Genomic DNA, 16,500 nt, shown 5'->3' with positions numbered 1-16,500 from the left:
AAAAAACTATTCAGCTGTATACCTTAAGTAGGAAAAAAGCAATCGAATTATATCCTGGAAAGTATTTTCTATTAATCAAAGACAGAGAGTATCAAAAAGAACTTATTTTAGCACATTCTCCACATTTATAATTTGAAGTATTATGTTTAAAATAATTATATTTTTCTTAATATACAAATATCATATTTTTCTAATCAATTATTCTATATCAATGTTAAATGTTAAAAAGTCTAAAAATGTTCTACCTTAGTTTTTGAATATAACTTGTATCTTAAACAATGGGTCTTCAGAAAATGGATACTTTAGAGGTATAATTGTTTTTTGGAAGTTGGAAAGATGAAAACTGGTAAGTGTAAAACTCCAAACAGGAAAGATATTTTTAAAGATGTATTCTTTGACTAATTTTTCATTTGTTGGAATATTACTATCTCTCCTTTTAATTTTGCTTGAGCCCATATTACTCTTGTACAAATTCTTATGGATCGATTCATTTAACTTTATCTTCCTTTTTATATATAGTATGGAAAGAGTTATAATTTTATAATAATGGTTCAAATTCTATATGTTTTTGAAAAATATTTTATTTTTAGGTAATCTCTACACCGAACATGAGACTTGAGCTCACAACCACAAGATCAAGATTCACAGGCTCTACTGACTGAGCCATTTTGACATTTTTAAGGAAAATTATGAAACTTAAATCTTCTGGAGTGTAGCAGCAACAAAAGAAGAAATAAGTGAAATTGTAGGAAGTGCTGATTTTCAGAAAATGATCTCTTAACTGAGAGAAATATTAGTCCATAAAAATTTCCCATAAGGCATATGTGGGAAACTGATGGAAATCCTTCCAATCCAGGATTCAGATACGTTGGAGTTTTTGTGAGTTTTGTTCTGTGTGTGTGTGTGTGTGTGTGTGTGTGTGTGTGTGTGTGTGTGTTGCCCTGCCTACGAGAGGCTTACACAGTGCTTTAATTCGAACTAGTTGTCAATATTTTAAAATAGGGATGTTTCTCACAAAATCTGGAGTTCCAAAGTGTATCATAAATTGGAAGTTCTGGTAATTTCAGCCCACAGTTCTGCATGAAAGAATCCTGCAGGAGCTGAGGAGCAGCAAACAGGGCATGTGCTTTCTTAGCACAGCCTCCAATACCTCTGTTTCCCCAACACCACAGCTGGATGTCAGTTGCTAGTTGCCATTTATCATCTCACACATTTCTGGCTTTATTGATTCAGTTATCCCTAGGCTTTTGATTTTGTGTCCTCAGCTCCGGGCTTATCATATTGCTCTATTAGTTGCCACGTTGATATTGATGCAGCTGCTTCTAGCATTTGTTCTTTTTGGTCCCATCTTCTATTTCACCTGTCATCCAGAGTCACCAAATGGTCATAAGTTCTCTGTCCCTTCAGTTCTCTGCTCTGTACAGAATGATGTTACATCAAGTGATGTCAACCAAACTTTGTATGACTTTAAATCTCTTAATGTCATGTAAACTCATTCCTGTCAATGTTCTAAGGTTAACCTAGGCACACCCATGGCCACCAGTTCTTTTCATAGTCCCACCAGGAGGCCTCATATTAAATAAGGGTATAACAGTATGATAATATTCAGTATACCTACAGTTCCTCTCCCTTATCTTTGGCAAAGTACTATTTTTCTTTCAGTTTTCTTTCAGGCAACATCTCATCCAGGGATTATGTTTATAATCTGCATTTACATGTCATCTGATTCTTAACTATGTATTCCACTGTTGCGGTGAATTTGGATACAGGACAGATAATCTACTTCCAACTTTCCAAAAGAATAAAGAATTTTATTGGCTTATGTAAAACTACAGGGTGGGGCACATTCATGCAGTGGCCCAGGTTTTGTTTTTCTTGCTGTTTTTTTAGTTTCTTAAGCTGTGTCTCCCTTTTTACTTTGTCCTGAGAATATACTCATCATAGTGGCAAAATAGCTGTGGCTATTTTGTGGCTTTATCTCTGTCAACCATGATATCCATTAGAAGAAAATTAGATTTAAAAGTTGGAAATGTTTCTCCCAAATACCCAGCTAACTTCTACTTGTTTTCATAACCTAAACTGAGACACATAACCATTTCATTAAAAAAAAAATTGTGCCTTGAGGAATTCCATGCCTTTGTTATTACATCTAAGTAATTAAATCAATTGCAAAGGGAAAGGAATAGAAATCATTCTTTTGATTATACCTAACTAGAGTTTAGGGTGGAGAATGTCCCCTGATCACAGGATTAGATGGGCAAGGGATGGACACCTGAATGAAAATATTCATACCTTTAGGAAGAGAGAAAGGGAGACTGATGAAGAGTAAGCATTCAGTAGCATTGACTGTAATTAAATATTTTTGTCACTAAATGTTCACATATATCATTCCTTCTATCTATGCACCTGCAAGAGAGTCCATGTCCAAAGGAGACACCTGAAGATTCATCCATTCTTTTCCTTCAGGTCCAGATGTAGCTATTTATAATTTGCTGATAGTACCCATACCAATATATTGTGGTCGTAAGGGAACTGGATACCACCAGTAAAGTAAACAAACAAACAGCAACAACAAATAAAACAAAATAAATCTGTATTAAGAAAGGGGATGAATGGGGAAAAAAGGGGGATGAATGGAATAAGAAACACCGGGGTTACAGGGTGATAGATATCATGTCCACTTGGATAGGAATATTAAGTATCTTATAAGGTGCAGAAGAAGTCAGATCCTTGGTCAGCCAAATTCCTAATACTCAGTTCTACTTTTAGGTGTTATTTGGAGGCCCATTTCCCACCTTTATCATATTTAAAATGGACATTGGAAAGTTTGTCCTTTCTAGTGATGGTGTTACATTTGCAGCCTAGTCTCAGCTGGCAGAAATTTGAGGGTCTGGAAATTGTTCTGGATTTGAGCAATCAAAGACCTGGGTGTTTAGCCAGGTATGGATTTTTTTTTTTTTGCATTATAATTCTCCTAAAAAGTTAATAGTTTTTGAGTTTTTGCTTCCGAAAATTTGCAAGCATGGTAGTCACACACAGTAGTTGATCTAGTCAAAGCCTATCCCAATTATTTCATTCTCTTAACAACATACTTCTATGTCCTGCCAATTCCTTTAGAAATTGAATGTAACCTTCATCTTGACCTCTGTCTCAGAGCTATTAAAAAAAATAAACCTTGGGTAAAAGGGCACCAAAACTTTCATAATTACCCCAGATTAAATCCCATCTGCACCTTCTCTGTGGCATGTAATCATGCCACTTCATCAGCTGAAAATTCTTAGAAGAATTTTCTTGATAGAGGTCTGAAGAGTTAGACCCATTCTGTCCCCTGTGAGGCCTCCCACCAACCCTGCTCCATTAGCAAATACCTCAGCTTAAGGGCAGAGACTGGCATTCTCAAATATATCAAACTCCACATTAAGTGGGTTTGAAATAATTTGAATTTCAGTAGGTAGAAAAGAACAATATTTTCTTCCATTCTTTCTCTTCTCTATTTTCAAAAACTCCAATTTTAAATAAGCCATTGTCTCTCTTGTAGATCTCACTGAAGGCGAGAAGATTCATCCAACAGTTTGACAGCCTGATTTTTTTTTTCTCAGTCACCCTATATTTCACCCTTTGTAAGTACATGGTTGTTTCTTAAGGGAGCAGAGGTGTCATTTTACCCACCTCTTATATAACTGCTTTACAAAGATCACCAACTTCCTAGTCCAGGAGGGAGGGACTCTTTTTCACTGACCTCCTTCTGCCTTGATTCAGCACCACACACTTGGTAGCAAATTTTGTATCAGCAAGGATCAAGATAGCTACAAAATAGAAAACTCAGCTCAAACCATCTTAAACAAAAATAAAACGAAATCAGATCACATAACCTAAATTCCAGGGGCAGGATGAGATTCACAGAGCCACCATATCTTACTTAATTTGATAAAATATCCTGCTGCTCTATGTCTATGCTTCTGAATGAGTTCCCTAAGTCAATTCTCCATAGGGTGATCTGTTGAAAATTAAAATCAGGTGTGTCACTCCTCTGACCTTGTCTTTTCATCAAAATAATAATAAAATCCTCAATTCTTCCTGTAATCTCAGATATTCTTTGTAATGTGGGCCCTCTAGATCTTTCTGGCCCTATCTGCTATTTTTCTTTTCTACTTTACTCCACTCCTACCCACCACTACTTCTACTCCATATCAATATTCCTTGAGTGCTATAAGCTTTGTCTTACCTCAGGACCTTGATATTTGCTGCTGCTTATGCCCAGAATGCTCCTACTTAGAGCCTTGGCAAGTATAGCACTCACTGAATCAGTGAGGGTTCTTCAGAGAAACAGAACCAAAAGGTTACCTACTTATTATTTAGACTATTGATTTGTTTATTTTTAAAAGATCTATTTATTATATGTAGTAAGGGAATATATATATTTATATATAATAAGGAAATATATTTATTACATAAGGAAATATGTCTGTATCAATATTTATTATAAGGAGTTGACTTACATGATTATGAAGGCTGGCAATATCTGTAGTGTGGGCCAGTGTGCTGAAGACCCAGGAGAGTTACTAGTACAGAAGTCTGAAGGCATTTACTGGAGGATTCCTTCTTTTCCTGGAAAGCTGGTCTTATTCTATTCAATCCTTTGGTTGATTGGATGAGGACTGCCGGTGATAAAGGGTAATCTTTATCCTGAAGATGTAAATGTTAATTTCATTCAAAAACACCCTCCCTGTTGACAAATACAATTATCCATCACATTCATATACTTTTTTCAGATCTGTGTTCATCCATCACTTCCTCAGAAATTCCCAAATGCCTCTTTCAAGGGGCCCTACTAATTCCTGTCTCTACCCTTTACTACATTTTACTTTTCTTCATGACTTTTATTAACACTGAAAATTATATTACAAATTTATTTGTTGCATGCTTTTTATCTGTCTCCATTTCTAGAGTATCAGTATTATTCTTATTTGCCACAGTTTCTATGGAATACAAATAATATTTCTTATATATAGGTGCTTAACAACCTTGAGTCAGATTTTTATATTTACCTGGGGGGACAAACACAAAATCTTTCTTACTCAAAAGGAAATGACTTATACACAGAAATACATGGAAGAGACTTATACACAAAAATAAGTCTTTTTGCCTACATTGTATATTTGCCTGATGTTTCTCACAGCTCATCTGCTCTGAAATTCTGGGTACAAAAGACTACAAAGTACATGCCTTAGCCTTCCTTCCTAACTGACATCTACTTAGATTCTTCTAAAAAATAACAGCAGAGCATCACATAGTTGAAGGAATACGGAAACTATTGTTCTTTCCTCTTGCTCTTCTTCTGGCAGTATTTTTGAGCAACTGTATCCTTTTTATCCAACAGCAATCCAGCTTCAGCTTCAGTTGTCCCTCTTCCATGGTTTCAGTCTACCTAGACATCACCCTAGCATGGAAACAGTGAATGGTTTCCTAGATTCTGACTATGCCATCTTATTTCTTTTGTTCTCCAAGAACTAGATTAAGTAGCCACTATCAGCAATTACTAATCTTTAATATACCTCATCTTCATTTCCTTTTTTCTCTCAGGCTTTCTAATAAATTTACAATAATATCCTGAATTACAACCCTGAATTAAAGACCATTGTTTGAAATCATTAGATTCCTTTTGGTTTTTTCAGGTTCCGGAAAATGGACTTCAATAATGGGATTCCTAAGTTATATATCTTGTAGACGTTGAATATAAAGATGGCCTTATGATTAGTGGAAAATGGGTTACTGGTAATCCATGGCATGCAGTGGCATCCCATTTATCAGATTATTATCTTCTCTTACTTTAAATGAGATGCCTACTGAAGTCAAAACTCTGGGAAACGAAATGGTTAATGTATTTTAATGCTATGGTGGTGATGATGAATGACTACAAATGCTGGGAGCAAAATTTTTTTTGAGACTGCATTTGATCACTTACAGAAACTGATAAGCCCAAGGCTTTAATATCTTAGTTTGAGTCAAGTCAGAGACTCATAGAGATTTTATTGTGCTCCTACAATAATCTCTCATTTATTATAGCTGTAGGAGAGATTCCAAATCCCATCCCAAATTTAAAAGTGAAAATTCCAAAATTATAATGTAAGTTGAATTCATGGCCCAAGTATCTTCTGTGAAAATTAGAGCACATTATCTTGTGTGAAACTTAAAGCATTTATTGGAAAGAATTGAACTCTGGGGTTTGACATAGGCACATCTGACTAGATGTGGATCAATTTGAGTATCCCAAACCCACAAACTTCCTTGAACTTCCAATGTCAGCAGAAATAATTACTCATATAGATGGCTATTGCTCTTGACTCTTTAGAGACCATGTAGTAACTTTCCTTAAGGAAGTTGCTTTGCAAGTGGATGCCTATAAGACAGATCTCCCCCATGCCTCATTGCCTTTGAACATACAACTTGAGTCCAATTTTGGCATACATCAGGAGACAAGTAAAAAATCTTATCCATGGGGATATGACTTATACATAAAACATTATTTTAAGAATATTATGTTTTTTTAATTTTTAACTCGTATGAGCTCAAACTTGGGGAATATGTGTGAGAATGGATTCTAAGGATTTTGGAACAAAGGGGAATTTACAGAGACTTTATATTCAATGTGTTATCTTAGATAGGGGTAGGTCAACTGTGGACATATCAGCCTCTATTGTGGTCTATATTCAATGATATTGATAGTATACCACCGCCCTGGCACAATGAAAAAATATTTCAAGATTTAGGAAGGTAGAAATAAGAGTTTATATTTATTATTTGCAACTTGGTCATCTCCCTATATGGTTCCCAGATGAGTCTAGAGAATACTCCCTTCATTCAGACATTGAGAAATATATTAGTGAGGGAAATACTGGAATCTTCAAAAATTCTGTGACACGGTAGGTGGATACAAATATAGATAGAAGAATATTGGTAATGAACTAATAATTGTTGAAGCTGAGTGATAGGTAATAGTGGGTTAGTTATACTGTTTCTTATCTTTTACATATTTTTGAAATTACCCACAATAAAATTAAATAAAATGAATTTTGTGGTAGCTTTATTTGTTGACTAGGGATGACATTGCAAGAGGTTAACTTTTTTTTTTTTTTCCAGAGGAAATGATGAGCTTCCTGAATGGCAGAAGCCAAGCAGCAATACTTTCTGCCCAGAGAAAAGACATACACGAGGACCTGGACTAGATATCAGCCAGATAGCAATTTCCTAGCCTCTATATCAGTGCTTAATTCATACATCCATGTGCAAAGTAGCATAGAAGTTCTTCAAACACCTCGACAATAAGGACCTTCTTTTACCAAAGCTGTTCGACTACCTTCCTTGCCGAGTGCACAGGAGCCAATAGCAGAGGCCAAACTTAGACCCTGATTGGCACTGTTCCTTGGAGAGATCAGACAGTCACCTGGTATCAGATTGATTGTTTTGGACTTTTCCCAGCTTGAGACACTAAATGATTTTGTCTTCACTGGAACTTAAACTTATTCTGTATAATGGATTTGCTTTTCCCGCTCCAATGCCTCTTCTAGCACCAACATCAGGAGACTTTTAGAGTGACCTTTTCACTATCAAGAGATTGTTTCTGACCAAAGATCGTACTACAAAGCAAAAGGACAGTGATAGGCCGTATAATTAATAAATCTCACCATATACTTATTGACTCAAAATCAGCTGCTTTGACAGAAACATAGAATTTCTTCCTGAAGTATTAGATGCATACAAGCTAAGAGACAATAATCTGAAATTCGGGGTGTTTTCCTATACCATGCAGTATTGGATTTTGCTAGGCATTGTATGATACTGTTTTACCCTTAATCCATTAATTAAAAAGAGAAATGAACCATGCACTATTTTTCCCTCAGGCACAGAACTTTGGGATTTTTTGGTTGAGAATTCTCATTTCCATAATGAATACTATTTTAACCAGAAGACATAATTCTTTCATTGAAATGGAAGTTACACTTGCTACCTGGTCACTGTGGGGTCCTTATTCCATTGAAACAACAGACAGATAATGGGTTACTATGATTTGTGCAGTGATAGATTCTAATTACCAAGGAGAAATTGGGTTGCCACTCTATAGTGGAAGAAGGCAGAATTATATCTGGAACAATGAAGTCAATGAAGACTTGGCTCATCCTTACTAGGTAAACACCATACTAGCTGAGACCCTGGCTGGGGCCAAAGTAAACATGGAATGAGTAGCAGATATAAGAAGTCACTCATGAGTGAGTTCTGGAACATAGTATATGTGTGTGTATACTTTTAACTAATTTTTATCTTTTTTTTAATATAAGGAGTAATAAGAGTGGATAGAATATCCAAGTAGACTTGTGACTCTGAATGAAAATGAACAAATGATATGTGATAGGATTTTTTTTTTATTTTCCATTTTGAGGGAAAGGAGAGAGTATCTTTCATACCCAAAGTGTAGATGCATCTAGATGTATCACATCACTGTCATCTTGTATTAAAATTTAAGGTAGAATGTATATGGATGTATATGGAGGGTTGTATGTCTTGATTATTTGCCTACTTTCTTTCATCCTCTTACATACCGTTCTTTATAATTTTATGGTTAGGGAGGCTATATGTTAAGTTGTTCAGGCTCCATTTCCAGTTACTCTCTTAAATTATGCCAGTAGGAGACACTGGGATAAGATCAAAATACAGGAAGAGAGGAGACACTACATCTCTTTCTGATGTACTTTTAGAAATAAACTCCTTCAAAGATGCCATGGTCCTTCAACAGTAGTGCCCATGGCTTTCATGGTTCAGTACTGACTCAGGTAGTTCCTCCTTGGTAACACCACCACAGCACAGTCTAAGTTCTGATATAACCACCTCTTCCCTTACTCTCCTGCCCTGGCCCTATAGATGCTTCCTAAAGCTGCTTATCTTTGGTTTGCTATATTTTCCCTTTTACTTTCTCAATCTTTCAAAAGCCTATGCCATCAATTCCCTGTGTGAAATTCTGTTTGTTTGAACTGTCTGTAGTAGTTTATTTTTTCCTACCTGAACTTGGATTGATATAAAAAGATTGTCATACCTATATGCCACTGAAAATCAAAAGAAAAGTAGGTGTTTCTTCTTTTAGCTGTCTTGAAAAGAGTTATTTTTCAAAAGCTACTCAAAAGTTCTCTTTTTGTCCCATATGTGCAAATCCCATCATAGATTGATTCCTAAATCAAACCATATGGCCAGGGAATGAAATGGAATAATGAGCTAAGTCCTAGACTTCTGAACCAATACCTGTGACAAGGTCAATGGGATTTTCTTTTATCAGCCTAGTATTGGAGCCAGAGGTGAGGCTCACCTCAGCCTAAAGCTCCTGAGGTACGTGGTGGAGAAATGTACAGCTGTTAGAACGGCAATAGAGGGACACCTGGGTGGCTTAGCGGTTCAGCGTTGGCCTTTGGCTCTGGGAGTGGTCCTGGGGTCCTGGGATTGAGTCCCACATCGGGCTCCCAGAGAGGAGCCTATTTCTTCCTCTGCTTATGTCTCTGCTTCTGTGTGTCTCTCATGAATAAATAAATAAAATCTTAAAAAAATAGAATGTCAAAGGAGAGGAATGGATGCTGGATGGGCAATAAACAGTATGCTCTGTAAGCTCTCATTGCATTATACTGCACTTATCTCTTCCCCACTTTGCTTCATTAAACTATGAGATCATTGATGGCACAAACTCTTTTATTTATCTAAATAAACAACATTGAGAATTGTGACTGTCATGTACTAGGCAAGTGTCAAAAATTTCTTGAAAGGATGAATGAATCAGTGTGCCAAAGCTTTAAAGGGATGAGTTTGAGCATTTAGTAAGAACATCATGATAATACACAATACTAACAGGCACTTGGAACAACAGTATTTGTAGAATTTGAGACCTGCTTGTTCAGTGGCCTTTATATTTTTTAATCACCAGAGCACTTTTCAAATAAAATGTAGGAATATGTGTATGAGTGTATTTGTACATTGAATAAGGACTGTAGATGTTTCTTTTTTTTTTAAGATTTTATTTATTTACTCATGAGAGACACAAAGAGAGAGAGGGGCAGAGACACAGGCAGAGGGAGAAGCAGGCTCCATGCAGGGAGCCTGATGTGGGACCCCATCCCGGGTCCCCAGGATCACGCCCCGGACAGAAAGCTGCGCTAAACTGCTGAGCCACCCGGGGCTGCCCTAGATGTTTCTTAGGTAGTGTAAATCTTCTTTGTTTGATGGAGCATTTGTCATTTTATAGTTCAAATTTCTAAATCTCCTTCCGAATGCTGCATGTGTTACAAGTTAAAAAAAAAAAAGAGAGAGAGAGAGATAGAGAGAAGGAATCTGTTTTCAGTCACTTCATGGCTGAACCATGAACTTAGTGTTTTGACTTGCAGGAAGGAGTTATTTTTCTTCCATTAGTAAGAAGATAGAAGATAGCTCTGAAGAGCAATGTACCCTTTGGAGCCAGTCTGCATGGATTAAAAATTCACCTTTACCACCTACCAACTCTACAACCTGAACTATACCCAGAGCCTTATACATAAGAGTGCCTTTCAATTACAGTCAGGGGCAACCCTTATTAAAACATCCTGTGTTTCAGATTCCTCTTCTTAAAAATGTGGATAATATTAGTAAACTCTTTATTAATTAATGTGTGGAAACCTCCTAATAGAGTCTTTAGCACTAGCAAATATTCTGTGATACCTATTATCATCACACATCATCAAATCCTATTTGGAAATCAGTACTGGTAGAGAGAAGTCAGGAAATACTGCCCTAACATTTTTTTTTTCACTGTGGTTATTAGAACTGTTTACCACGTATTTCAGGTTCCTTGTCTCCCAAGCATGTGGTAGTTTTGAACTTCAAAGCCCCTTGTGGTTATGTGGGCTATGTGACTAGCAGGATCCAATATACACGTTATTCCTGGGAGAGACCAATTCATTGTTTTCTGTCCCTCGTAATGATAATGAATTAGATTCCAGGTAGTGGCCTTGCAGGTAGCTAGGGTCTCAGAAGGAGAGTCATGTAAGACAGAGATAATACATGACCCTCTGAGATCTGGTGATTATCTTTTACCTTGGCATAACTTAGTCTGGGTGATTCATGATTGTAGTTGACTAGTCCCATGATTATGAGAGAAGAAACACACTGAGTCTGATTCTCTGAAAAATAAGGAGGTTGGATAAGAAAGATCATCATTAAAGTTCCCTTAACTTCTAAAGTGATATATTCTTTGATAAGAATAATAATGGCAGTGAGGATAAGATATTTTTTATCAAGGAAAAACAGAAATAAGCTCATTACTAAGCTCTGAGATCAAAGAACAAGAGTAAGGTGAAGACTAAGGTCAACTTTTCCCAAAGCATGGTCTTTAGAACTCTAATTGTAAGAGATACTTTGTGACAGAGGGTTCCATAACCAAATAAGTATGGGAAACACTACATATGATATTTTTCTCTTAAATAATCTTCATACATATTATCACATTCTTAGTATTCATGAAGGAAACCTTTGAAATATATTTTGCCAAGTAGTAAACCAATATAATTTCACTGTAAAAATCACTTTTAAAAAACTTCACAATGATAGGCTAGGAAGATGTAATTTCGATTTGTGCTATATGCTTTCCCATGTCCTTCTTCAAAATCCTTTTGGTAATTCCCTGCTTTTGCCCAGAGTCCCAGGAATGGGTGTATGACCCTGGATATCCCATTCCTCTGGTCATAGTAATTTGTCTCTGTATGGTCAGACCCCAGCAAGCTGAGATAGAGCCTTCAACATAATTAATATTTTTGATGACCCCTGGATTTAGCTGAGTCTCATTAAGATGCATCTTAGACTTCTCAGATATGTAAGCCAAAATTTCCCTTTTGTTCAGACTAAATTAAGTTGGATTATAGTCACTTACTATTGGAAGAATTCAGTCAGGAACTATTCTACCTTGGAGTCGAGTTTGGAAAATGCTGTTCCAGAGTAAAACTGAGAATAAAACAATACAATGTTGAAATTTATTAAGCAATAGCCTTAGTTTTCTCTAAGGGAAAGTGGGTCTATTAGAGAGTCTGAACATGGATGTGACATATTTAGTATGAGAAGACATTTACAGCCTATTTTATCTGTTTTAAAAGATAAGTTAGAAAAAAAGATAATGGAAACAAATCCAAAATGATCAAAATATACCAAGGAATAATTTTATTTTTTTGTCTGCTTCACTTATTCATATTAGAAATATTAACTAAAGGAAGAGTATAACATTTACTTATGGAAAATAGTATGCTGCAAACTTGACAAATATAATTTCATCTATTTTTCACAGTAAAGGAGGGTAGGTAAAAAATTGACATCATTTTCCAGACTGTGAAACTAAGTCTTACAGACATTAAGTAACTTGCCTAATATCACAAACTAGAATATGATAACACTGAAATTTAAAGGAACTCATAAATGATATTCAATGAAGTTCCTCCTTTATGTTTTGCAACTAAAGTAATTGATATAAAATTTCTTTTTTAAAAAAGATTTTATTTATTCATGAGAGACACATACACACACACACACACACACACACACACACACACGCAGAGGCAGAGACACAGGCAGAGGGGGAAGCAGGCTCCACGCAGGGTCTCCAGGATCACACCCTGGCCTGGAGGTGGTCTAAATCTCTGAGCCACCCCAGCTGCCCTTGATATAGAATTTCTACTTGCAAGCTTTCCATCACTGAATTCCCTTGAACTTAGTAGCTTAAAACAAGGCAAATTTGGTATCTCACAGTTCTGCTGGTCAATAGCCTCGTGCACTAAGCTGGTTTTTCTGCTTAGAGTTTTACATGGCCACTATCAATGTGTTGGCAGGTCTATGTTACTTTCTGAAGGTTCTAGTGAACATTTCATTTCTAGGCTTGTTCAGATTGTTGGCACAATTCACTTCCATGTAGTTGTAGGACTGAGGTCTGTTTCCTTGCTGGCTGTTGGCCAGGAGTTGTACTTAGCATTCAGAGGCTGCCCTTATTTTCTGGTTTACAGTTCTCTTCAAAACCAGCAAAACCATTCAAGTCACACTCATGCTTGGAATCTCTCTGACTCTCCTCTTGCTGCTTTATCTCTCTAATGTGACTTTAGCTAAGGAAGGATTCTTCACTTTTAAGATGACATGTAATTGTATTGAACCCATCTAGATAATTCAGGATAATCTCCTTTTCTTAAATTCTTTAACTTTAAACACATCTGTAGAGTTCCTTTTGTCATGTAACATATCATATTAATAGGTTCAAGGAAGTAGGCATGGAAACCTTTAGGGGACTATTATTTTGCCTGCCACTTTCTAGTTATATATGTCACAGTTGAAATGTTTCCAAATGAAAAAGATAGAAGTTTTATAAATATGATTTCTAAAAACACTCTGTCCATTTGCTTACCAAAAAATGGTGTATGTTCACATACACACCAACATACCATTACACTATAGACACATAATTACCTAGGGATACAAATGTACAAATGATGGATATGTTTGAAAAAAAAAAAGGAAAGTTAGAGTTGATAGAATAGGTAGAAAATAAGAATTCTAAAACAATCTAATGTTTGTTTGCTTTTTTTAATAATGAAAGGAGTACATAAAAACAACAGTGAGAGTTTCATTGACTGGTATTTTTTAGACAAGAGATGAAATCTGCTAGGTTTGTGAGAACAAGCTAAATCATAGAAGAAAAAATTCTGGAGAATGACTCCTATGTAACAAATATTGTAAGAGGGTCTGAAATATTTAGGATATTATTAACAAGTAAAATTTCTATATTATCTTTATTCATAATTGCCAAATGTTGGGCACAATCAAGATGTTCTTTAGTAGGTAGACAGATAAACAAATGGTGGTAAAACCAAACAATGGAATATTATTTGGTACTAAAAAGAAATAAGCTATGAATACATTGAAGAAACTTACATGAATATTTCTAAGTGAAAGAAGCCAATCTGAAAAGGCTACATACTCTATGATTCTAACTATATGATATTCTAGAAAAGACAAAACTATAGATACAGTAAAAAGATCAATTGTTGCCAGGGGCTAGGGTCAAGGAAGGATGTATAGGCAGCATATAGATTTTTAGGACAGTGGAACTATTCTGTATGATACTACCATGGTGGATACATGTCATTTATATATTTGTCAAAACCTATAGAATGTACAAGCTGAACATTATTGTAAACTATGGACTTTGAGTGATAGTAGTGTGTCAATGTAGGTTCATATTGTTTTAGCAAATATAACACTGTGGTGCAGGATGTCAATAGTGGGAGAAATTTTGCTTGTGTGACAGCAGGAGGTATACAGAAACTCTCTGTACTTTTTGCTCAATTTTGATGTGAACCTGAAACTGCTATCTACTAAAAAATGAATTGCTCAGAAGGACTTGATAGAGAAATTTCAGAAGCTAACAGACTGAATGAGAGTCCCAGTGTGTAGTGACCTAACATTTAACTGTATAAGTATGAGGAATACTTTTACTTAGAATTTTCAGTCTTGGAGTCTGTTCTAAAAATCTGGATGTCATATTGTTGCGGGTTAAGTTGTATTTTAATTACATACAGTATTTTTGCATTTACACTCGATAATATATTTTTGCTATTTATGTTGGCATAAATTTAATATGAATGCAGGAGGGGAAACTGCTTGTTTTTCTGAGGGCTCTATCTGTTTATGTCATTGAAATGAAGGGCAACACTTAACTTAAAAACAAAACAAAACAAAAAGGGAAACAGCCAGATTCACAAGCAGTCTCAAAACAAAAGAAATAAAGGTAAAAATATTATCCCCTTGGCTTAGAATGGGGACAACTAAAATGATAGCTATTCAATATCCAGTGATAGTCATTATTTAAACAAGGATGTTTAGACTGTTACCAGAAATAAATACAGCTAAAATAATGCTCAGTTTGTATGTTTCCATTGGGGAAGGTAGGGGTGGATGTCTTCCTTCATCCAAAACATAAAAGAGTTAGTAAATTCTTTGGAGGTAGGGAACAAAATTCTCAGCTACCATTTGCCTTTTGGGGACTTAAATACATTGCCTGGATAATTTCTTATCACTGTCTGATTGACAGACGATAGTTTGGTGCATTTAAAAGAAAGAGTGAGGGAGATCAAGGGTCTGAGGAATAAGGGATGGCTTTTATGCTATTATTTTTTATTAACTCTAAAGCAATTGCATGGACAAAGACTTATAAATATTTTACAAATGACTTTTAAAGGTTTCTCAATAATATCTAGTAGTTTTGAAAGTCATCGCAAAGCAAAAATGAAGGAAATCTCATTTTGACAACACTCGATCTACATCAGTTATTTTTTTTCCTTCTGTCTGCTGTCGATTGAAACAGAATCATAAATTTAAGCCTAATTTAAAACAACTCACAAATCTATAAATGAATCCTCTCAATGTTAAAGAGATGAACTTGTCTGATAATCCTTTGGCCTGCATTTTTACATTTATTGCCTCCAGCCTGAAAAGAGAATGCAAAATCACAGTAAAAACAAAAAAGTGTCAGTTCTCGAGACAGTGTTCTATCTTATTTAACCGGAACTACTTTAGACTAATTAAAATCAGAAGTATACTTTGCCCTCAGGCCGATACTGTGCAGTGGTACAATGAAGTATCCCTATTTTTATTGGAATACCTCCCTGGCTAACTTACCCTCCTCTCACCACTTTAGGGTCCTGTGATGTCTCCCTAAATGTTACCTATTCTTTCTTCAAAGTCTAGCTGGAGGGCCTACTTCTTCCTTCCTACACCAGTTCATGGTAGCTTTCCTTTTTCCATTCTGTTCATATTTTTTGGTACAGCTCATTTGGTGTTCAGCATTTACCTCTTGAAGCACATCCTGTATCCTCGGTAATGTCTGTCTCCTGTTCTATAGGCTGAGCCTAAGGAAAAAGCTCCGTGAGTGGAACATGCGGTGTCACTGTCCGTGGTCCTGAAACATGGTTGTTGTCGGCTAAGGAAGTTTTAAGTGTACACAGTTGACTCATGTGCACTTTATCTAAGGAATTTTTAAAGTGGTGTAGTGACGATGACAAGGAAAATGTAAGGCAAGAAGACGTTTGGAGAAAAAGATAAAAAGGATGGTTAGAGACAGAGCTCTCAAGCCATTGCCTGGCGAGAATAAGACACTTGGCTTTGATATTATTTTCAAACAATTGCAGATGTCAGCTTGGGAAGAAGGGGATGTAACATAGCTGAGAAAACCAACGAACAAGGAGTATAAAAAATGCGTGTACCAAGTGATATAAGGCCGTACAAGTGTTGGCATGAACAGATACATTGATGCCGGTGGGCAAGCCGACCAGACAAGTAGCGTGTTGCGAAGGCAGCATCACTTGTGCCTTACCAAACTGCTATAGACGTTGTCTTTATTCTTATCTCTTGATTAAAAAAAAAAAAAAGTCACTTGGCATTATGGCAGAACAAAGTAACTGT

General features: G+C 35.9%; 2 long non-coding RNA genes across 12 annotated transcripts in view; one reads left to right on the top strand and one right to left on the bottom strand.

Moving 5' to 3' along the window:
* The window catches only part of LOC102153321, a 76,860-nt gene that overhangs the window by 59,707 nt on the left and 653 nt on the right, over positions 1–16,500 (bottom strand). For 3 of the 11 annotated variants that reach the window (XR_005372506.1, XR_005372514.1, XR_005372516.1), the window contains exons 2-6: positions 15,439–15,526; positions 11,936–12,006; positions 11,104–11,189; positions 4,500–4,686; positions 3,670–3,806 (exon numbers count right to left, since the gene is read on the bottom strand). This is a non-coding gene — a long non-coding RNA (uncharacterized LOC102153321). Of the gene's footprint in view, positions 1–576; positions 1,417–2,406; positions 2,533–3,669; positions 3,807–4,499; positions 4,727–11,103; positions 11,190–11,935; positions 12,007–15,438; positions 15,527–15,889; positions 15,998–16,301; positions 16,446–16,500 lie in introns of those variants that run through there. The other 8 variants (XR_005372510.1, XR_005372511.1, XR_005372513.1 and 5 more) reach the window with 8 other exon arrangements.
* On the top strand, positions 606–8,347 carry LOC111090642. Its single transcript, XR_005372518.1, has 4 exons — positions 606–879; positions 2,770–2,940; positions 3,539–3,620; positions 7,141–8,347. It is a non-coding gene; the product is annotated as an uncharacterized LOC111090642 (long non-coding RNA).

Source organism: Canis lupus, chromosome 17 (genome assembly GCF_011100685.1).
Source record: "Canis lupus familiaris isolate Mischka breed German Shepherd chromosome 17, alternate assembly UU_Cfam_GSD_1.0, whole genome shotgun sequence".
Taxonomy (NCBI): domain Eukaryota; kingdom Metazoa; phylum Chordata; class Mammalia; order Carnivora; family Canidae; genus Canis; species Canis lupus.
This window is presented reverse-complemented; position numbering and strand designations above follow the sequence as displayed.